The sequence below is a fragment of the Salvelinus alpinus genome, chromosome 2 (genome assembly GCF_045679555.1).
Source record: "Salvelinus alpinus chromosome 2, SLU_Salpinus.1, whole genome shotgun sequence".
NCBI lineage: Eukaryota > Metazoa > Chordata > Actinopteri > Salmoniformes > Salmonidae > Salvelinus > Salvelinus alpinus.
Genome location: NC_092087.1, coordinates 13567306 through 13589791, shown reverse-complemented (window position 1 = coordinate 13589791; position 22486 = coordinate 13567306). Strand labels below are relative to the sequence as shown.

Here is a 22486-nt window from a genome sequence, read left to right as displayed (position 1 = left end):
CGCAGCCACTGCCAGCTAGCCTACAAAGTCAACAACGCAGCCACTGCCAGCTAGCCTACTTCAACAGTACTGTATCATTTTAATCATTTTAGTCAATAAGATTCTTGCTACGTAAGCTTAACTTTCTGAACATTCGAGACGTGTTGTCCACCTGTCATTCCAATCTCCTTTGCATTAGCGTAGCCTCTTCTGTAGCCTGTCAACTATGTGTCTGTCTATCCCTGTTCTCTCCTCTCTGCACAGACCATACAAACGCTCCACACCGCGTGGCCGCGGCCACCCTAATCTGGTGGTCCCAGCGCGCACGACCCACGTGGAGTTCCAGGTCTCCGGTAGCCTCTGGAACTGCCGATCTGCGGCCAACAAGGCAGAGTTCATCTCAGCCTATGCCTCCCTCCAGTCCCTCGACTTCTTGGCACTGACGGAAACATGGATCACCACAGATAACACTGCTACTCCTACTGCTCTCTCTTCGTCCGCCCACGTGTTCTCCCACACCCCGAGAGCTTCTGGTCAGCGGGGTGGTGGCACCGGGATCCTCATCTCTCCCAAGTGGTCATTCTCTCTTTCTCCCCATACCCATCTGTCTATCGCCTCCTTTGAATTCCATGCTGTCACAGTTACCAGCCCTTTCAAGCTTAACATCCTTATCATTTATCGCCCTCCAGGTTCCCTCGGAGAGTTCATCAATGAGCTTGATGCCTTGATAAGCTCCTTTCCTGAGGACGGCTCACCTCTCACAGTTCTGGGCGACTTTAACCTCCCCACGTCTACCTTTGACTCATTCCTCTCTGCCTCCTTCTTTCCACTCCTCTCCTCTTTTGACCTCACCCTCTCACCTTCCCCCCCTACTCACAAGGCAGGCAATACGCTCGACCTCATCTTTACTAGATGCTGTTCTTCCACTAACCTCATTGCAACTCCCCTCCAAGTCTCCGACCACTACCTTGTATCCTTTTCCCTCTCGCTCTCATCCAACACTTCCCACACTGCCCCTACCCGGATGGTATCGCGCCGTCCCAACCTTCGCTCTCTCTCCCCCGCTACTCTCTCCTCTTCCATCCTATCATCTCTTCCCTCTGCTCAAACCTTCTCCAACCTATCTCCTGATTCTGCCTCCTCAACCCTCCTCTCCTCCCTTTCTGCATCCTTTGACTCTCTCTGTCCCCTATCCTCCAGGCCGGCTCGGCCCTCCCCTCCCGCTCCGTGGCTCGACGACTCATTGCGAGCTCACAGAACAGGGCTCCGGGCAGCCGAGCGGAAATGGAGGAAAACTCGCCTCCCTGCGGACCTGGCATCCTTTCACTCCCTCCTCTCTACATTTTCCTCTTCTGTCTCTGCTGCTAAAGCCACTTTCTACCACTCTAAATTCCAAGCATCTGCCTCTAACCCTAGGAAGCTCTTTGCCACCTTCTCCTCCCTCCTGAATCCTCCTCCCCCTCCCCCCCCCTCCTCCCTCTCTGCAGATGACTTCGTCAACCATTTTGAAAAGAAGGTCGACGACATCCGATCCTCGTTTGCTAAGTCAAACGACACCGCTGGTTCTGCTCACACTGCCCTACCCTGTGCTCTGACCTCTTTCTCCCCTCTCTCTCCAGATGAAATCTCGCGTCTTGTGACGGCCGGCCGCCCAACAACCTGCCCGCTTGACCCTATCCCCTCCTCTCTTCTCCAGACCATTTCCGGAGACCTTCTCCCTTACCTCACCTCGCTCATCAACTCATCCCTGACCGCTGGCTACGTCCCTTCCGTCTTCAAGAGAGCGAGAGTTGCACCCCTTCTGAAAAAACCTACACTCAATCCCTCTGATGTCAACAACTACAGACCAGTATCCCTTCTTTCTTTTCTTTTCTCTCCAAAACTCTTGAACGTGCCGTCCTTGGCCCAGCTCTCCCGCTATCTCTCTCAGAATGACCTTCTTGATCCAAATCAGTCAGGTTTCAAGACTAGTCATTCAACTGAGACTGCTCTTCTCTGTATCACGGAGGCGCTCCGCACTGCTAAAGCTAACTCTCTCTCCTCTGCTCTCATCCTTCTAGACCTATCGGCTGCCTTCGATACTGTGAACCATCAGATCCTCCTCTCCACCCTCTCCGAGTTGGGCATCTCCGGCGCGGCCCACGCTTGGATTGCGTCCTACCTGACAGGTCGCTCCTACCAGGTGGCGTGGCGAGAATCTGTCTCCTCACCACGTGCTCTCACCACTGGTGTCCCCCAGGGCTCTGTTCTAGGCCCTCTCCTATTCTCGCTATACACCAAGTCACTTGGCTCTGTCATAACCTCACATGGTCTCTCCTATCATTGCTATGCAGACGACACACAACTAATCTTCTCCTTTCCCCCTTCTGATGACCAGGTGGCGAATCGCATCTCTGCATGTCTGGCAGACATATCAGTGTGGATGACGGATCACCACCTCAAGCTGAACCTCGGCAAGACGGAGCTGCTCTTCCTCCCGGGGAAGGACTGCCCGTTCCATGATCTCGCCATCACGGTTGACAACTCCATTGTGTCCTCCTCCCAGAGCGCTAAGAACCTTGGCGTGATCCTGGACAACACCCTGTCGTTCTCAACTAACATCAAGGCGGTGGCCCGTTCCTGTAGGTTCATGCTCTACAACATCCGCAGAGTACGACCCTGCCTCACACAGGAAGCGGCGCAGGTCCTAATCCAGGCACTTGTCATCTCCCGTCTGGATTACTGCAACTCGCTGTTGGCTGGGCTCCCTGCCTGTGCCATTAAACCCCTACAACTCATCCAGAACGCCGCAGCCCGTCTGGTGTTCAACCTTCCCAAGTTCTCTCACGTCACCCCGCTCCTCCGCTCTCTTCACTGGCTTCCAGTTGAAGCTCGCATCCGCTACAAGACCATGGTGCTTGCCTACGGAGCTGTGAGGGGAACGGCACCTCAGTACCTCCAGGCTCTGATCAGGCCCTACACCCAAACAAGGGCACTGCGTTCATCCACCTCTGGCCTGCTCGCCTCCCTACCACTGAGGAAGTACAGTTCCCGCTCAGCCCAGTCAAAACTGTTCGCTGCTCTGGCCCCCCAATGGTGGAACAAACTCCCTCACGACGCCAGGACAGCGGAGTCAATCACCACCTTCCGGAGACACCTGAAACCCCACCTCTTTAAGGAATACCTAGGATAGGATAAAGTAATCCTTCTCACCCCCCCCCCCCCCTTAAAAGATTTAGATGCACTATTGTAAAGTGGCTGTTCCACTGGATGTCATAAGGTGAATGCACCAATTTGTAAGTCGCTCTGGATAAGAGCGTCTGCTAAATGACTTAAATGTAAATGTAAATGTTTTACATGCTGTATAATAATAGGTAATTACCACTAATTACTTAAAGTTACTTTGATAACTTTCAGACAAATATTCTACTGTATGGCTGTAACTATTATTTAATGTCAGAGTTGCCAATGCTGCTTTGTGTATTATTTATCGTATGTAGTATTATTCTGTACTGCCATAAGTATTATTAATGCATTGGTTGCACAAGTTCTTTTACAGAAAATGTTTAATTGTTTTATTGGTAAACATAGTATTTTGCATGCACACGCTACAGCAGCATTTTCCATAGTGGCCTTTATTTAAGGTGTTTTATTGCTTTGCCATGGGCGAGCTTCAAGAGTCATCCCAGACGGCTCTTGGAGCTTGCACATGCCAGAGTAATTTACGACCCGTTGGCAACCGGTAGATTCTCAAACCAGTCTGGACATAGAGAGTGCCATAAATCTTGACCCCTTGTCAATCCAAGTAATTAGTTTATCTTTCTCCAAGAGGTGAATGTTTAAGTTTATGTTTATAGTGATGCTGTGTTTATAGCCTTTTGTAGACGTGTTATAAGTGTAATGCCATTAGCCATTTATTAATGGACTTACAGCACCAGTCAAAAGTTTGGACACACCTACTCATTCAAGGGTTTTTATTTTCTTGTACTATTTTCTACATTGTAATATTGTGGAATAATAGTGAAGACATCAAAACTATGAAATAGCACATATGGAATCATGTAGTAACCAAAAAAAGTGTTAAACAATCAAAATATATTTTACATTTCAGATTCCTCAAAGTAGCCTCCACTTTACCTTGATGACTGGTGTGCCTTGTTCAAAGTTAATTTGTGGAAGCTCTTTCCTTCTTAATGCGTTTGAGCCAATCAGTTGTGTTGTGACAAGGTAGGGGTGGTATACAGAAGATAGCCCTATTTGGTAAAAGTCCATATTATGGCAAGAACAGTTCAAATAAGCAAGGAGGAATAACAGTCCATCATTTAACTTCTCTAGGGTAGGGGGCAGCATTCAGAATTTTGGATGAAATGCAAGCCCAAATTAAACTGCGTGCTTCTCGGGCCCAGAAGATATGATATGCATAGAACTGGTAGATTTGGATAGAAAACACTATAAATTTTCCAAAACTGTTAAAACAGTGTATGTGAGTATAACAGAACTGATTTGGCAGGCAAAAACCTGAGAAAAATCCATTCAGGAAGTAGTTTTATTTTTGGTTTTGTAGTTTTCTATTCAATGCCATTACAGAATCCATTGACTTAGGACTCAAATTGCAGTTTCTATGCCTTCCACTAGATGTCAACAGTCTTTATAAATTGTTTCAGGCTTGTATTCTGAAAAATGAAGAAGTAAGAGCAGTCTGAATGAGTGGACCCTAAAGTGTCACAGAGATTTTTCATGCGCGAGACCGAGAGATTGCGTTTCTTGTTAACCTTTTAAATTGACGACGTTATTGTCCGGTTGAAATATTATGGATTATTTAGGCTAAAAACAACCTGAGGATTGAATATAACCATGATTTGACATGTTTCTATGAACTTTACGGATACAATTTGGATTTTTTTGTCTTCCTGTTTTGACTGCGTTTGAGCCTGTGGATTACTGAAGAAAACGCACAAACAAAATAGGTTTTTGGATATAAAGAGACTTTATCGAACAAAAGGAACATTTATTGAGTAAATGAATGTCTGCTGAGTGCAACCATATGAAGATCATCAAAGGTAAGGGATTAATTTTATCTCTATTTCTGACATGTGTAATTGTTCTACTTGGCTATTTACAGTTTGTAATGATTTGTCTATTGGGCTATGTTCTCAAATAATCGTAAGGTATGCTTTCGCCGTAAAGCATTTTTTAAATCTGACACCGTGGTTGGATTCACAAGAAGTTCATCTTTAAACCTATGTAAAATATGTTTTGTTTTCTGAATTTTTATAATGAGTATTTCTGTATTTGAATTTGGCGCCCAGCAGTTTCACTGGCTGTTGAAGAGGTGGGACTCTAACGTCTCACATACCCAAGAGAGTTTAAGACATGAAGGTCAGTCAATCTGGACAATTTCAAAAACTTTGAAGGCTTCTTCAAGGAAAGCGCAATGATGAAACTGGCTTTCATGAGGACCGCCACAGGACAGGAAGACCCAGAGTTACCTCTGCTGCAGAGGATAAGTTAATTAGAGTTACCAGCCTCAGATTGAAGCCCAAATAAATGCTTTACAGACACATCTCAACATCAACTGAATCAGGCCTTCATGGTCGAATTGCTGCAAAGAAACCACTACTAAAGGACACCAATAATAAGAAGAGACTTACTTGGGCCAAAAAACACAAGCAATGGACATTAGACCAGTGGAAATCTGTTCTTTGGTCTGATGAGTCCAAATTTGAGATTTTTGGTTCCAACCGCCGTGTCTTTGTGAGACGCAGAGTAGGTGAATGGATGTTCTCGGCATATGTGGTTCCCACCGTGAAGCATGGAGGAGGAGGTATGATGGTGTGGTGGTGCTTTGCTGATGACACTGTCTGATATTCATTTAGAATTCAAGGCACACTTAACCTGCATGGCTACCACAGCATTCTGCAGCGATACACTATCCCATCTGATCGGCGCTTAGTGGGACTATCATTTGTTTTTCAACAGGACAGTGAGCCAAAACACCTCCAGGCTGTGTAAGGGCTATTTGACCAAGAAGGAGAATGATGGAGTGCTGCATCCGATCACCTGGCCGCCACAATCACCTAACCTCAACCCAATTGAGATGGTTTGGGATGATTTGGACCGCAGAGGGAAGACAAAGCAGCCAACAAGTGCTCAGCATATGTGGGAACTCCTTCAAGACTGTTGGAAAAGCATGCCAGCTGTCATCAAGGCAAAGGGTGGCTACTTTGAAGAATCTAAAATATATTTTGATTTGTTTAACACTTTTTTGGTTACTACATGATTCCATATGTGTTATTTCATAGTTTTGATGTATTCACTACTTTTTTACAATATATAAAATAGCAAAAATAAAGAAAACACTGGAATGAGGAGCTGTGTCCAAATGTTCTCTAATGTTCACCAGTGAGACCCAAGAAAAGCAGGCACTGCACTCTGGCTATCCTGACTGATCCTGATGTGATTGAACTAACTGAAACATGGCTTAAGCCTGATGAATTTACTGTGTTAAATGAGGCCTCACCTCCTGGTTACACTAGTGACCATATCCTTCTCAATCACTTTTATAGCTACTGTTTACAGGCCTCCTATACAGCGTTCCTCACTGAGTTCCCTGAATTCCTATCGGACCTTGTCATCATAGCAGATAATATTCAAATTTTTGGTGACTTTAATATTCACATGGAAAAGTCCACAGACCCACTCCCAAAGGCTTTCGGAGCCATCATCGACTCAGTGGGTTTTGTCCAACATGTCTCCGGACCTACTCACTGCCACAGTCATATTCTGGACCTAGTTTTGTCCCATGGAATAAATGTTGTGGATCTTAATGTTTTTCCTCATAATCCTGGACTATCCATTTTATTACGTTTGCAATCACAACAAATAATCTGCTCAGACCCCAACCAAGGAGCATCAAAAGTCGTGCTATAAATTCTCAGACAACCCAAAGATTCCTTGATGCCCTTCCAGACTCCCTCTGCCTACCCAAGGACGTCAGACGACAAAAATCAGTTAACCACCTAACTGAGGAACTCAATTTAACCTTGCGCAATATCCTAGATGCAGTTGCACCCCTAAAAACTAAAAACATTTGTCATAAGAAACTAGCTCCCTGGTATACAGATAATACCCGAGCTCTGAAGCAAGCTTCCAGAAAAATGGAACGGAAATGCCTCCACACCAAACTGGAAGTCTTCCGACTGGCTTGGAAAGACAGTACCGTGCAGTATCAAAGAGCTCTCACTGCTGCTCGATCATCCTATTTTTCTAACTTAATTGAGGAAAATAAGAACAATCCCAAATTTATTTCTGATACTGTCGCAAAGCTAACTAAAAAGCAGCATTCCCCAAGAGAGGATGGCTTTCACTTCAGCAGTAAATAATTCATGAACTTCTAGGAGGAAAGGATCATGATCATTAGAAAGCAAATTACGGACTCCTCTTTAAATCTGTGTATTCCTCCAAAGCTCAGTTGTCCTGAGTCTGCACAACTCTGCCAGGACCTAGTATCAAGGGAGACACTCAAGTGTTTTAGAACTATATCTCTTGACACAATGATGAAAATAATCATGGCCTCTAAACCTTCAAGCTGCATACTGGACCCTATTCCAACTAAACTACTGAAAGAACTGCTTCCTGTGCTTGGCCCTCCTATGTTGAACATAATAAATGGCTCTCTATCCACCGGATGTGTACCAAACTCACTAAAAGTGGCAGTAATAAAGCCTCTCTTGAAAAAGCCAAACCTTGACCCAGGAAATATAAAAAACTATCGGCCTGTATCGAATCTCCCATTCCTCTCAAAAATGTTAGAAAAAACTGTTGCGCAGCAAGTCACTGCCTTCCTGAAGACAAACAATGTATACGAAATGCTTCAGTCTGGTTTTAGACCCCATCATAGCACTGAGACTGCACTTGTGAAGGTGGTAAATTACCTTTTAATGGCGTCAGACCGAGACTCTGCATCTGTCCTCGTGCTCCTAGACCTTAGTGCTGCTTCTGATACCATCGATCACCACATTCTTTTGGAGAGATTGGAAACCCAAATTGGTCTACACGGACAAGTTCTGGCTTGGTTTAGATCTTATCTGTCGGAAAGATATCAGTTTGTCTCTGTGAATGGTTTGTCCTCTGACAAATCAACTGTACATTTCGGTGTTCCTCAAGTTTCCCTTTTAGGACCACTATTGTTTTCACTCTATATTTTACCTCTTGGGAATGTCATTCGAAAACCTAATGTTATCTTTCACTGCTATTCAGATGACACACAGCTGTACATTTCAATGAAACATGGTGAAGCTCAAATTGCCCTCGCTAGAAGCCTGTGTTTCAGACATAAGGAAGTGGATGGCTGCAAACTTTCGACTTTTAAACTCGGACAAAACAGAGATGCTTGTTCTAGGTCCCAAGAAACAAAGAGATCTTCTGTTGAATCTGACAATTAATCTTGATGGTTGTACCGTCGTCTCAAATAAAACTGTGAAGGACCTCGGCGTTACTCTAGACCCTGATCTCTCTTTTGACGAACATATCAAGACTGTTTCAAGGACAGCTTTTTTCCATTTACGTAACATTGCAAAATTTTGAAATGTTCTGTCCAAAAATGATGCAGAAAAATTAATCAATTATTTTGTTACTTCTAGGTTAGACTACTGCAATGCTCTACTTTCCGGCTACCCGGAAAAAGCACTAAATAAACTTCAGTTAGTGCTAAATATGGCAGCTAGAATCCTGACTAGAACCCAAAAATGTGATCATATTACTCCAGTGCTAGCCTCCCTACACTGGCTTCCTGTTAAGGCAAAGGCTGATTTCAAGGTTTTACTGCTAACCTACAAAGCATTACATGGGCTTGCTCCTAACTATCTTTCCGATTTGGTCCTGCCGTACATACCTACACGTACGCTACGGTCACAAGACGCAGGCCTCCTAATTGTCCCTAGAATTTCTAAGCAAACAGCTGGAGGCAGGGCTTTCTCCTATAGAGCTCCACTTTTATGGAATGGTCTGCCTACCCATGTGAGAGAGGAAGATTCTGTCTCAACCTTTAAGTCTTTATTGAAGACTCATCTCTTTAGTAGGTCCTATGATTGAGTGTAGTCTGGCCCAGGAGTGTGAAGGTGAACGGAAAGGCTCTGGAGCAATGAACCGCCCTTGCTGTCTCTGCCTGGCCGGTTCCCCTCTGTCCACTGGGATTCTCTGCCTCTAACCCTATTACAGGGGCTGAGTCCCTGGCTTACTGGTTCTCTTCCATGCCATCCCTAGGAGGGGTGCGTCACTTGAGCGGGTTGAGTCACTGATGTGGTCTTCCTGTCTGGGTTGGCGCCTCCCCTTGGGTTGTGCCGTGGCGGAGATCTTTGTGGGCTATACTCGGCATTGTCTCAGGATGGTAAGTTGGTGGTTGAAGATATGCCTCTAGTGGTGTGGGGGCTGTGCTTTGGCAAAGTGCGTGGGGTTATATCCTGCCTGTTTGGCCCTGTCCGGGGGTATCATCGGATGGGGCCACAGTGTCTCCTGACCCCTCCTGTCTCAGCCTCCAGTATTTATGCTGCAGTAGTTCATGTGTCGGGGGCTAGGGTCAGCCTGTTATATCTGGAGTACTTCTCCTGTCTTATCCAGTGTCCTGTGTGAATTTAAGTATGCTCCCTCTAATTCTCGCTTTCTCTCTTTCTTTCTTTCTCTCTCTCGGAGGACCTGAGCCCTAGGACCATGCCTCAGGACTACCTGGCATGATGACTCCTTGTTGTCCCCAGTCCCCCTGGCCGTGCTGCTGCTCCAGTTTCAACTGTTCTGCCTGCGCCTATGGAACCCTGACCTGTTCACTGTGATTACTATTATTACTACTATCATTTATGAACATTTGAACATCTGGCCATGTTCTGTTATAATCTCCACCTGGCACAGCCAGAAGAGAACTGGCCACCCCTCATAGCCTGGTTCCTCTCTAGGTTTCTTCCTAGGTTTTGGCCTTTCTAGGGAGTTTTTCCTAGCCACCGTGCTTCTACACCTGCATTGCTTGCTGTTTGGGGTTTTAGGCTGGGTTTCTGTACAGCACTTTGAGATATCAGCTGATGTAAGAAGGGCTATATAAATACATTTGATTTGATTTGATTTATTATGAGGGGAGTTTGATGGGGATCATGTAGAAATAGGAGGGGAGTAAAGGGGTAGAGGAAAGAAGAGATCAGAGAGAGCCACATTAAATAGGTAGGGAAACCTGCTATATGCAGTAATGATAAGAGCATGCTGTGCTAATGACGCAGGTCTTCCAACAGGCTTCCTGAGCGAATGGGATCAGAAGGTGCTGTCGGAGATGCTTATTATTGTAAGAGCCTGCCACCATGCTGGGCTCACTCAGGGCTATGCTTACAGCCAGGCTGAGGAGGATAGAGGATACACTCCTCCTGGTAGGTACTGTATAGCCCTGTGATGTTGGAGTCAGCTGGGAGCATTCAAGGTATTTATGGCAGTACATAAGGGCTGTCACAGCAACGTCCCTCACCCTCCCTTCCCCGTCCACAGGAGCTCTTTGATCACAGCCCTCTGCCAGATGAATGGCGTTACACAGGCAGAGCTTTGCTTGTGTAGACACCCATTCATAACTGAGCCACCAGTATTCATGGTGATACATGTAACTACAGCATAGGGAAGGATCTGTGATAAAGATAATAAATCGCTGGAAGTGGCTGTCTTATCTTTACCTGAATCATTTTTAATTAATTTTAAAAGGCTAAAATATATACTCCAATTATCAAAAATAGTGAGATGTTTAGTAATAGATATGCAAAATATCCAATTAGTCTTAAAACGCAGTCTGAATGCATGACTTCCAGGAGAGTAAAGGCAAAGCATGTCTTATCAAAGGGAATGAATGACTCAATGAAATGGCAGTAGTTTGACAGGCTGGAGCCAACTCCAGCAATCAAACCTGAACAACAGCAGAAGTAGCATTAACAGATCAGAGAAAGCAATTAAGATGTCTGGGCTTATAAATCAGTGAAACCATGGGATTCGGTATGCGCTATGACTAAGTACAGCATCTGGATGAAAATGATTTTTTTTCTATCATGGGGGGGCAATCAAAGTAATGAATCCGGGTCGAAAGACAAACTGTTATTGTTCTATTAGGAGACAATGAAATGAACTGCTGTTGCATCCTATTATTCAGGATACTGAGAGCATAGAGATGTACTAAAGAACCCATCTTGTAGTTTTGACTATGTACCCTCTATACAACTCTATGGGTGAGAGGCACTAGCTGCGATTGCTTAGCAACCGAGTCCAAAGGATGGTTAGATTGAGATGGCCAATGGGATTATTGTAAGATTATGGGAACTCCCATGGTGTGGAGGCAGATATTTAACACTTCTTAGGGGTAGCCCCTTTTTTTCAATTTTAGCCTAAAATGACATACCCAAATCTAACTGCCTGTAGCTCAGGCCCTGAAACAAGGATATGCATTATCTTGGTACCATTTGAAAGGAAACATTTTGAAGTTTGTGGAAATGTGAATTGAATGTAGGAGAATATAACACAATAGATCTGGTAGAAGAAAATACAAAGAAAAAAATCTACAGTTTTTTGGGGGTTTTCTACCACCATCTTTGTAATTCAACAGAAAGGTCGCACATCTATCCATCACTCTGGTTGTAATTCCGATGGTGTCCACAAGATGGCAGCAGTATATGTGAAAGTTTCAGACGGATAACTTGAAGTAGGAGCAAACTACATGACATTTAGTGTGAAGTCACCCAGGTACGTTTGGGCAAATCGTGAAGGAGACATTTACATTCACATGACATTTTTCTGCAAGAATATTGTCAAATCTGTATACGTGGACTTTGATTTAGCTTTTCCAGTATTAGCAACCATATTATAAGTTTAACATTTGCAAAACACCCAGTTTTCAAAACTTCATAACTCTCCATATTTTTATAATTTTGTCCAAAAGGAAAAGGCTTGCTGTCGCACAAGGTTAGCAGCTACATTTTGCGACAGATACGGGGTTTCCCAAAACTTCCGTAAAGCCCAGCTCATTGGCTATCTAGCTAGCTTTGTTTGACCCCGATTGGTGCTTATTTGACAAAGTTACAGTTGATCAAGTGAATACCGCCTGCGTCACCGGCGTGCCTTGAAGGCGTTGCTCTCTGACCAAATTTGGTGACCTATAGGATATACTACACCCCGAGTGATATAGTGAAGTCTGGTTATGTTCTAGGATCTCTGAGGAATAAATACGAACGTGATTTGACTGGTTGAAACAACGTTTAGGTTTAGATTTTCACAGATTCCTTTCTTTGCAAATTGAACGAGTGGAAATACAAAATCGATTGTGCATGCTATATGGACCTTTTTAGGATATGAAAAAGGATTTTATCTAACAAAACGACACTTCATGTTAGCTCTGGGATCCTTTGGATGATAAATCAGAGCGAGATTTCAGAATGTAAGCACACATTTGTCATGACTTCTACCGAAGTCGGTCCCTCTCCTTGTTCGGGCGGCATCCGGCGGTCGACGTCACCGATCTTCTAGCCATCGCAGATCCACTTTTCATTTTCACGTCCACTGTCCCGCTGGGCGTCTGTACGTGCCGTCTGCTATTTGTGACCGGTTGATATATTGGGCCCACACGTCACCCTCCTCTGGTCATCCTGGCATCGGTCGGACAGTGCGCTGTTTGAGCGGGAGGTACTGGTGGCCTACCTTGGCTAAGGATGTGAGGGTTTATGTTTCCTCCTGCTCAGTGTGCGCCCAGTGTAAGGCTCCTAGGCACCTGCCCAGAGGGAAGCTACACCCTTTACCCGTTCCACAACGGCCTTGGTCGCACCTGTCAGTAGATTTTCTTACCGATCTTCCCCCCTCACAGGGTAACACCACGATCCTGGTCATTGTGGATCGGTTCTCTAAGTCCTGTCGTCTCCTCACTCTGCCCGGTCTCTCTACGGCCCTACAGACTGCGGAGGACTTGTTTACGCACGTCTTCTGGCACTACGGGGTGCCTGAGGATATAGTGTCTGATCGAGGTCCCCAGTTCACGTCTAGGGTCTGGAAGGCGTTCATGGAACGTCTGGGGTCTCGATCAGCCTTAGTTCAGGGTTTCACCCCGAGAGTAATGGGCAGGTGGAGAGAGTAAACCAGGATGTGGGCAGGTTTCTGCGGTCCTATTGCCAGGACCGGCCGGGGGAGTGGGTGGCGTTCGTGCCCTGGGCCGAGATGGCACAGAACTTGCTTCGCCACTCCTCCACTAACCTCGCTCCCTTCCAGTGCGGGTACCAGCCGGTTCTGGCTCCTTGCCATCAGAGTCAGACCGAGGCTCCTGCTGTGGACGACTGGTTCAGGCGCGCGGAGGAGACATGGGAAGCTGCCCGTGTTCACCTTCAGCGGGCCGTGCTGCGCCAAAAAGAGAATGCAGACCGTCACCGCAGTGAGGCACACCGGGGGACCAGGTCTGGCTCTCTACCCGAAACCTGCCCCTCCGCCTGCCCTGCCGGAAGCTGGGTCTGCGGTTTGTGGGGCCATTTAAAGTCCTGAGGAGAGTGAACAAGGTTTTTTATAGGTTACAGCTTCCCCCAGATTACCGTTAGATTACCCTCGTTCCATGTGTCTCTCCTCAGGCTTGTGGTGGCAGGTCCGCTCCAGGAGTCTGAGGTGCGGGAAGTTCCTCCGCCCCCTCTGGACATCGAGGGGGCCCCGGCGTACTCCGTTCGCTCCATACTGGATTCGAGGCTTCGGGCGAGGGGCCTTCAGTATCTCGTGGAGTGGGAGAGGTACGGTCCGGAGGAAAAGTGCTGGGTTCCGGTCGAGGAAGTGTTGAAGGTCCACCGTCTTCGTCCGGATCGCCCTGCGCCTTGCCCTCCGGGTCGTCCCCGAGGCCGGTGTCGGCGGGCTGCTGGAGCCGCGCATTGGGGGGGTCACGACTTCCGCCGAAGTCGGTCCCTCTCCTTGTTCGGGCGGCGTTCGGCGGTTGATGTCACCGGTCTTCTAGCCATCGCCGGTCCACCTTTCATTTTCCATTTGTTTTGTCTTGTCTTCCCACACACCTGGTTTCAATTCCATAATTACATGTTGTGTATTTAACCCTCTGTTTCCCCCCATGTCCTTGTCCAGAATTGTTTATTGTAGTGCTTGTGCACGTTATGCTGGTGATGACGGGTTTTGTTTTACCCATGGATTTATTTGTTCTGTTTACGGTGGTTTTGTTTATTAAACTGTGCCGTTGTAAATCAGTTTTTGCTCTCCTGCGCCTGACTTCTCTGACGCCAGTAGGCACCCCTACAACATTTCACCTTCAGAGGTGAATTTATCAAACCTATCGCTTTGAAAAAAAGTGTTGGCATTTTTCCGCAGTAATAGCTACTGCAAATTGGACAGTGCAGTTATATTAACAATAATTTAAACTTGCAGCCAATATAAGACACTTATATGTACCGACATTTGTTGTTTCTCTAAAATCTGCGATCGTGACACAATGCGCTGCATGATTTACAACTGTCCCGTTGACGGGATGCCTATCCCTAGTGAAGACATCAAAACGATGAAACAACACATATGGAATCATGCAGTAACCACAAAATTGTTAACAAGATGCAGCCCAGCCTCCCAGTGGGTGCAGTGGTTCCTCAGGACAGGCTAGAACCAGTATGAGAAAGGAGCTAACATAATGCAGCCCAGACTCCCAGTTAGTGCAGTGGTTCCTCAGGACAGGCTAGAACCAGTATGAGAAAGGAGCTAACATAATGCAGCCCAGACTCCCAGTGAGTGCAGTGGTTCCTCAGGACAGGCTAGAACCAGTATGAGAAAGGAGCTAACATAATGCAGCCCAGACTCCCAGTGAGTGCAGTGGTTCCTCAGGACAGGCTAGAACCAGTATGAGAAGGGAGCTAACATAATGCAGCCCAGACTCCCAGTTAGTGCAGTGGTTCCTCAGGACAGGCTAGAACCAGTATGAGAAAGGAGCTAACATAATGCAGCCCAGACTCCCAGTGAGTGCAGTGGTTCCTCAGGACAGGCTAGAACCAGTATGAGAAAGGAGCTAACATAATGCAGCCCAGACTCCCAGTGAGTGCAATGGTTCCTCAGGACAGAGTGTGCAAAGCTGTCATCAAGGCAAAGGGTGGCAACTTTGAAGAATCTCAAATATAAAATATATTTTGATTTGTTTAGCTCCCTTCTCATACTGGTTCTAACCTGTCCTGAGGAACCACTGCACTCACTGGGAGGCTGGGCTGCATCACTGTTGAAACTGTTAATTACAGTTCGCAAAACAATGTCCATTACAGGCTAGAACACTACAATGCAAGAAGATAACGGTAGCTTCCAGTTCTGTAGGCTACGTTTCCTTGCTATCTTACAGCTGAAGCTAACATCAATTCACTACCCTAGTACCCACTACCTTGTTTGTGACAATATGCAAACTATAATGCAAAATATTACTGATTTCACGAAAAACATTATTATTTCACTTTAACTCCCCCACCTAACATCTCTCCCAGTCAAGATTATCTTTGCTCGAGCCTCGAACTGAGTGTGTGTGTGAATGACATCATGGGTCTTAGAGACAGCGTGCACTTTTATATAAGAAGAGATTGCTTCTTCTATGCAAATGTTGTTGATCAGTACAATAAAATATGTCCCAAATGGAAGGGAAACAGATTGTTTTTCATCTGTAGCCCAATGAAATCAGCCAAAACAAGCTCAAAAACTCAGTGCATGCACACAATTCTATAGACTATGCATTCACCTGTATTTTAAATAGGCTAAATCTAGATTTACCATTCAAATGGTTGTCATTTTGTTATGTAGTTCGATTGTAAAAAAATATATAGAAATGAAAATGTGTGACTTTATAACTGGTTTACTACTGCATACATTAATACATCTCAAACGTAATGATATTGAACTCAAAAGATCTGTCTGGATCAAGTGCCATTCTGTGACTTTGGCTAATACGTCTTGTTTTTTTCTCTTGGTATCACAGATCGCAATACTAAACTTGGTGATATGACAACACTACGTACCGCTAGCAGCATTTTAGCTAGCACATAACAGTATGTGGCTATCTAGTCTATGTTTTACATGTTCTTCAACCGATCGCTGCCTGAACCTGCCCGCCCATCCAGCATCACTACTCTGGACGGTTCTGACTTAGAATATGTGGACAACTACAAATACCTAGGTGTCTGGTTAGACTGTAAACTCTCCTTCCAGACTCACATCAAACATCTCCAATGTCCGACTTCGGCAATGTAATTTACAAAATAGCCTCCAATACCCTACTCAATAAATTGGATGCAGTCTATCACAGTGCCATCCGTTTTGTCACCAAAGCCCCATATCCTACCCACCACTGTGACCTGTACGCTCTCGTTGGCTGGCCCTCGCTTCATACTCATCGCCAAACCCACTGGCTCCAGGTCATCTACAAGACCCTGCTAGGTAAAGTCCCACCTTATCTCAGCTCGCTGGTCACCATAGCAGCAACCACCTGTAGCACGCGCTCCAGCAGGTATATCTCTCTGGTCACCCCCAAAGCCAATTCCTCCTTTGGCCGCCTCTCCTTCCAGTTCTCTGCTGCCAATGACTGGAACGAACTACAACAATCTCTGAAACTGGAAACACTTATCTCCATCACTATCTTTAAGCACCAGCTGTCAGAGCAGCTCACATATTACTGCACCTGTACATAGCCCATCTATAATTTAGCCCAATCAACTACCTCCTCCCCTACTGTATTTATTTATTTATTTTGCTCCTTTGCACCCCATTATTTCTATTTCTACTTTGCACATTCTTCCACTGCAAATCTACCATTCCAGTATTTTACTTGCTATATTGTATTTATTTCGCCACCATGGTCTTTTTTTGCCTTTACCTTCCTTATCTCACCTCACTTGCTCACATTGTATATAGACTTATTTTTCTACTGTATTATTGACTGTATGTTTGTTTTACTCCATGTGTAACTCTGTGTTGTTGTATGTGTCGAACTGCTTTGCTTTATCTTGGCCAGGTCGCAATTGTAAATGAGAACTTGTTCTCAACTTGCCTACCTGGTTAAATAAAAATAAATAAATAAAAATTCAAATGTATGTATATAAGACCCTTTCCACCCCAGTCATAGACTGTTCTCTCTGCTACCGCATGGCAAGTGGTACCGGAGCGCCAAGTCTAGGACCAAAAGGCTTCTCAACAGCTTTTGCCCTCAAGCCATAAGACTCCTGAAAAGATAATCAAATGGCTACACAGACTATTTGCATTGTGTCCCACCACATCAAACAGTGTGTATTCAAGGCTCTATTCATAACAGTTCAACTGTTTTACATTGTTAGCAAGCAAATAGATCCAAATTGGCTAGACTTGAAATATAAAGATTAGCTGGCTACTCACTAGCCCTAACACATCCGACACTGTAAACACCACAGTGTATATATATCAGACATTCACTCCAACACTGCAGCTGTCTATCGTTGTCTCTGATTGGGAATCATACTTAGGCAGCCTGTTTTGCCACCTTAGTTGTGGGTAGTTGTCTGTGTTAGTGGCCTGTATAGCCCTATTCAGCTTCACGTTCGTTTTTGTTGTTTCTTGTTTTTGTTGGCAACATTCAAAATAAAAAAGAAATGTACACCCACCACGCTGCACCTTGGTCCGGTCATTTCTTCCCTAACGACGTTCGTGACAGACATCACATAATTTCACAAACAGTTTCATCTTTACTCATTCATTTCATACAATAATTAGATACAAACCTCATAAGGCAACTGTATAAACAGAGTAATGGGAATGTGGCTGTATTGTCTTTCATGAGGTCACAAACATGAAACAAAACGGATCGGGTCGTAGCTGGCTTCTCCACCGACCGTTTACACATTCTCCAAAACATGGATATTGTTCAATTCTCAAATTCTGTGATGTAGTAGAAGTTCCTTTGTTCTACTGTGAAACTCTCTCTGTCTAGAGAGAGTCTCCGTCAGGAATTTACAACCTGAGATAACAGAACCTGGGTGTTGGAGATAGTGAGAACGAGAGGGAAGCCACGATCTACAGTGGGGCAAAAAAGTATTTAGTCAGCCACCAATTGTGCAAGTTCTCCCACTTAAAAAGATGAGAGAGGCCTGTAATTTTCATCATAGGTACACTTCAACTATGACAGACAAAATTATACATTGTAGGATTTTTAATTAATTTATTTGCAAATTATGGTGGAAAATAAGTATTTGGTCACCTACAAACAAGCAAGATTTCTGGCTCTCACAGACCTGCAACTTCTTCTTTAAGAGGCTCCTCTGTCCTCCACTCGTTACCTGTATTAATGGCACCTGTTTGAACTTGTTATCAGTATAAAAGACACCTGTCCACAACCTCAAACAGTCACACTCCAAACTCCACTATGGCCAAGACCAAAGAGCTGTCAAAGGACACCAGAAACAAAATTGTAGACCTGCACCAGGCTGGGAAGACTGAATCTGCAATAGGTAAGCAGCTTGGTTTGAAGAAATCAACTGTGGGAGCAATTATTAGGAAATGGAAGACATACAAGACCACTGATAATCTCCCTCGATCTGGGGCTCCACGCAAGATCTCACCCCGTGGGGTCAAAATGATCACAAGAACGGTGAGCAAAAATCCCAGAACCAGACGGGGGGACCTAGTGAATGACCTGCAGAGAGCTGGGACCAAAGTAACAAAGCCTACCATCAGTAACACACTACGCTGCCAGGGACTCAAATCCTGCAGTGCCAGACGTGTCCCCCTGCTTAAGCCAGTACATGTCCAGGCCCGTCTGAAGTTTGCTAGAGAGCATTTGGATGATCCAGAAGAAGATTGGGAGAATGTCATATGGTCAGATGAAACCAAAATAGAACTTTTTGGTAAAAACTCAACTCGTCGTGTTTGGAGGACAAAGAATGCTGAGTTGCATCCAAAGAACGCCATACCTACTGTGAAGCATGGGGGTGGAAACATCATGCTTTGGGGCTGTTTTTCTGCAAAGGGACCAGGACGACTGATCCGTGTAAAGGAAAGAATGAATGGGGCCATGTATCGTGAGATTTTGAGTGAAAACCTCCTTCCATCAGCAAGGGCATTGAAGATGAAACGTGGCTGGGTCTTTCAGCATGACAATGATCCCAAACACACCGCCCGGGCAACAAAGGAGTGGCTTCGTAAGAAGCATTTCAAGGTCCTGGAGTGGCCTAGCCAGTCTCCAGATCTCAACCCCATAGAAAATCTTTGGAGGGAGTTGAAAGTCCGTGTTGCCCAGCAACAGCCCCAAAACATCACTGCTCTAGAGGAGATCTGCATGGAGGAATGGGCCAAAATACCAGCAACAGTGTGTGAAAACCTTGTAAAGACTTACAGAAAACGTTTGACCTCTGTCATTGCCAACAAAGGGTATATAACAAAGTATTGAGATAAACTTTTGTTATTGACCAAATACTTATTTTCCACCATAATTTGCAAATAAATTCATAAAAAATCCTACAATGTGATTTTCTGGATTTCTTTTTCTCATTTTGTCTGTCATAGTTGAAGTGTACCTATGATGAAAATTACAGGCCTCTCTCATCTTTATAAGTGGGAGAACTTGCACAATTGGTGGCTGACTAAATACTTTTTTGCCCCACTGTATACCCAGAAAGGGCCACGTCATGACACTAGCTAGCTAGATAAGCAGTCATCATCATGAATCACATCAACAATCTACTAGCAAATCCTTTTAAAACCTTGTCATATGAAGAGAAATAAGAGATAAAACATCTCTGTGCTCATCGGCCATAGGACATAAACAAGTCAGAAATCGTAAATTCAACAATAAATGGTTTGGAAAGAAGCAGTGGCAAACAACGAGCATTGCAAAGCAATCAGTATTTTGCGACCCCTCCCTGCTACTCAATGGAGAAGGTGTGTTTTCCAAGTCTGGGTTTAAGGATTTAAAACATCTGTCTGAAAGGGTCACAAAACATGAGAATTTTGCATCACAGGTAGACAATGCAGGCAAACTGGGATTACTGGGGAAATCAAACATTGTGGCTCAGCTACACACCACACATAGACGAGCCATGACCTTCACAACCAACAAACAGAGGAGAATAGGTATGTGTAGAATGAATGCCAGAATTATAGCATGCATGAAATAGTGTGGCAATTGTGAGACAGCACTGCAGGGCCATGACGAGTCGGCCGACTCCTGCCTAGGCATTTACAGGTGTATTTTTGAATCCGATGCGTGAAAGAGATTACAGGCTACAAAGCCATTATGACGACCAACACCTTTTTAAGGGTACATCATCATCGTCGCGATCCAATTAAAATGCAGCACCATAGGCCAGAAAAGGTTGAATGCATTGGCCATGCTGTCAATCCAGCATGACGTCATCCAGAGAATGACAGACTTTGACTACAAAATAATTGAGAAGTTTGCCCACAAGGACCCCCACGCCACCGTTCTGGTCAAGTGAGCACAGTACAACAATGGTGAGTCCAAAAATATGTTTTGTATGATGCATAAGTGGTGTAATATGCCAGTGAGGTGTTTATACTGTAGCTAAGAAAGTAACACTATATGTATGTTATGTAAGAAGCTAAGTAGCCTAAGATTTTGGATCCTCTCCCACTCAGAAGTTAGCCTACTGTTCTGACTTGGTGGTGCAGCCTTTTGCCTGTTTTAGAGAAATGTCATCATCTAATATTGTAAGAGCTTTCATTGTCTGCTTATGTCTCCCCGTTATTTATTACACGGTTCTGACTTGGTGGATAAGGAGAATACTATAAGAACAGCCCATGTTCTAGTTTCTGTCGCTGTTTAAATAGTGCTGAACGAGGCATATAGGCTACGTCCGTCTCAGCTCGCTCATGTCTTGTGTCTTATCTGTTCATCATTGCCTTAAGCCATAGTTAGTTTGTACATCTTCATTTTCACATTGCTTATATTCACTGAGTATACCAATCATTAGGAACACCTTCCTAATATTGAGTTGCATCCCCTTCTGCCCTCAGAACAGCCTCAATTCGTCAGGGCATGGACTCTACAAGCTGTCGAAAGTGTTCCACAGGGATGCTGGCCCATGTTGACGCCAATGCTTCCCACAGTTGAGTCAATTTGGTTGGATGTCCTTTGGGTGGTGGACCATTCTTGATACACACGGGAAACTGTTGAGCGTGAAAAACCCAACAGCGTTGCAGTTCTTGACACAAACCGGTGTGCCTGGCACCTACATCCATACACCGTTCAAAGGCACTTACATATTTTGTCTTTCCCATTCACCCTCTGAATGGCACACATACACAATCCATGTCTCATTTGTCTCAAGGCTTAAAATCGTTCTTTAACCTGGCTCATCTACACTGATCGAAGTGGATTTAACAAGTGACATCAATAAGGGATCATAGCCTTCACCTCGATTCACCTGGTCATGTCATGGAAAGAGCATGTGTTCTTAATGTTTTATATATCCAGTGTAGGACTATCTCATTAGTATCTTATTCATAATTTGTGACCTGTTTCAGGAAGCTAGGCGTATGTCGCACGTCACTACTTCACAGGAGAGGCATTTGAACATTTTTTTTTTTTTTAATTGCCAGACACGCCTTCTGGAATATGTGAACTTTCATGTGCCATGATAACAAACTTGTATTACATCTGTAAATACGAATACAATTGTTAAATTACAAGCCAAGTTGTTTTAGCCACGAAAAAGGAAGGAACCTTCCCGCTAGCCATGATTGGCTGAGATAATGGATGGGCTGGACATGAGTTTGGATTGTTCTGCCGTGTAGCGCGCTTCTGTCTATAATGTGAGCTGCTCAGTATGTGTAGATTGTCCTTTCTACAGCGGCGTTTTTGAAAGATATAACGTTTGCCATCAAGAACTACAAACGTTTTGCTACTTTTCTCAACAACATTGACGCCATGAATTTAGCAGGTGCTACTTTCTGCTTTAGCTACCTGCAGATTCATACTACAGCTATGACAATGTTTGTATTGGTAGTAGTGTGAGTTGCGATTATGCCAGTTCATTGTTTCGCTAGCTACTGTAGATACATGTCTAAACAAAAGACTCCACTTTGCCAGATGATTACATGACCCATCAAGTTAGTCATGTGTGTCTGGGTAAGAGTCATCTAATAATTATTAAATATTTATGAAATATTTTTAACTGGACACTTTCTGTTTTTGATATTGTTACTATGCAAGTGACCATTTCACTGTACTGTTTACACCTTTATCAGAGACAGTACTGTGAAGAACAACATGACCTGCACCAAAGTTAGATTAGGATATAGGCCAAGGACTAGATCAAATGTATTTTTACCTGGATTTTTTCCCTTATTGTAGTCTACTACTTTTACCACTTTTAGTCTTGAAATCTTTGGTTGTTTACTACACTACTCACTATGTTTAGCACATGGCCTCGCATGTGAATCCTTAAAGAGATGGATGGGGCTAAGGCTTAAGAGGGTGTGAACGATGCTGAATGGGGGTAAACAAAGAAGAGCTCTCCAGTAGGTTTACCAAAACATTCAA

At 44.6% G+C, this 22486-nt stretch overlaps 1 protein-coding gene across 2 annotated transcripts in view; it reads right to left on the bottom strand.

The window, feature by feature from the left end:
• Positions 1-22486, bottom strand: part of LOC139542599 (metabotropic glutamate receptor 4-like) — a 277141-nt gene that overhangs the window by 191146 nt on the left and 63509 nt on the right. The gene's annotated exons all lie outside the window — the stretch shown is intronic.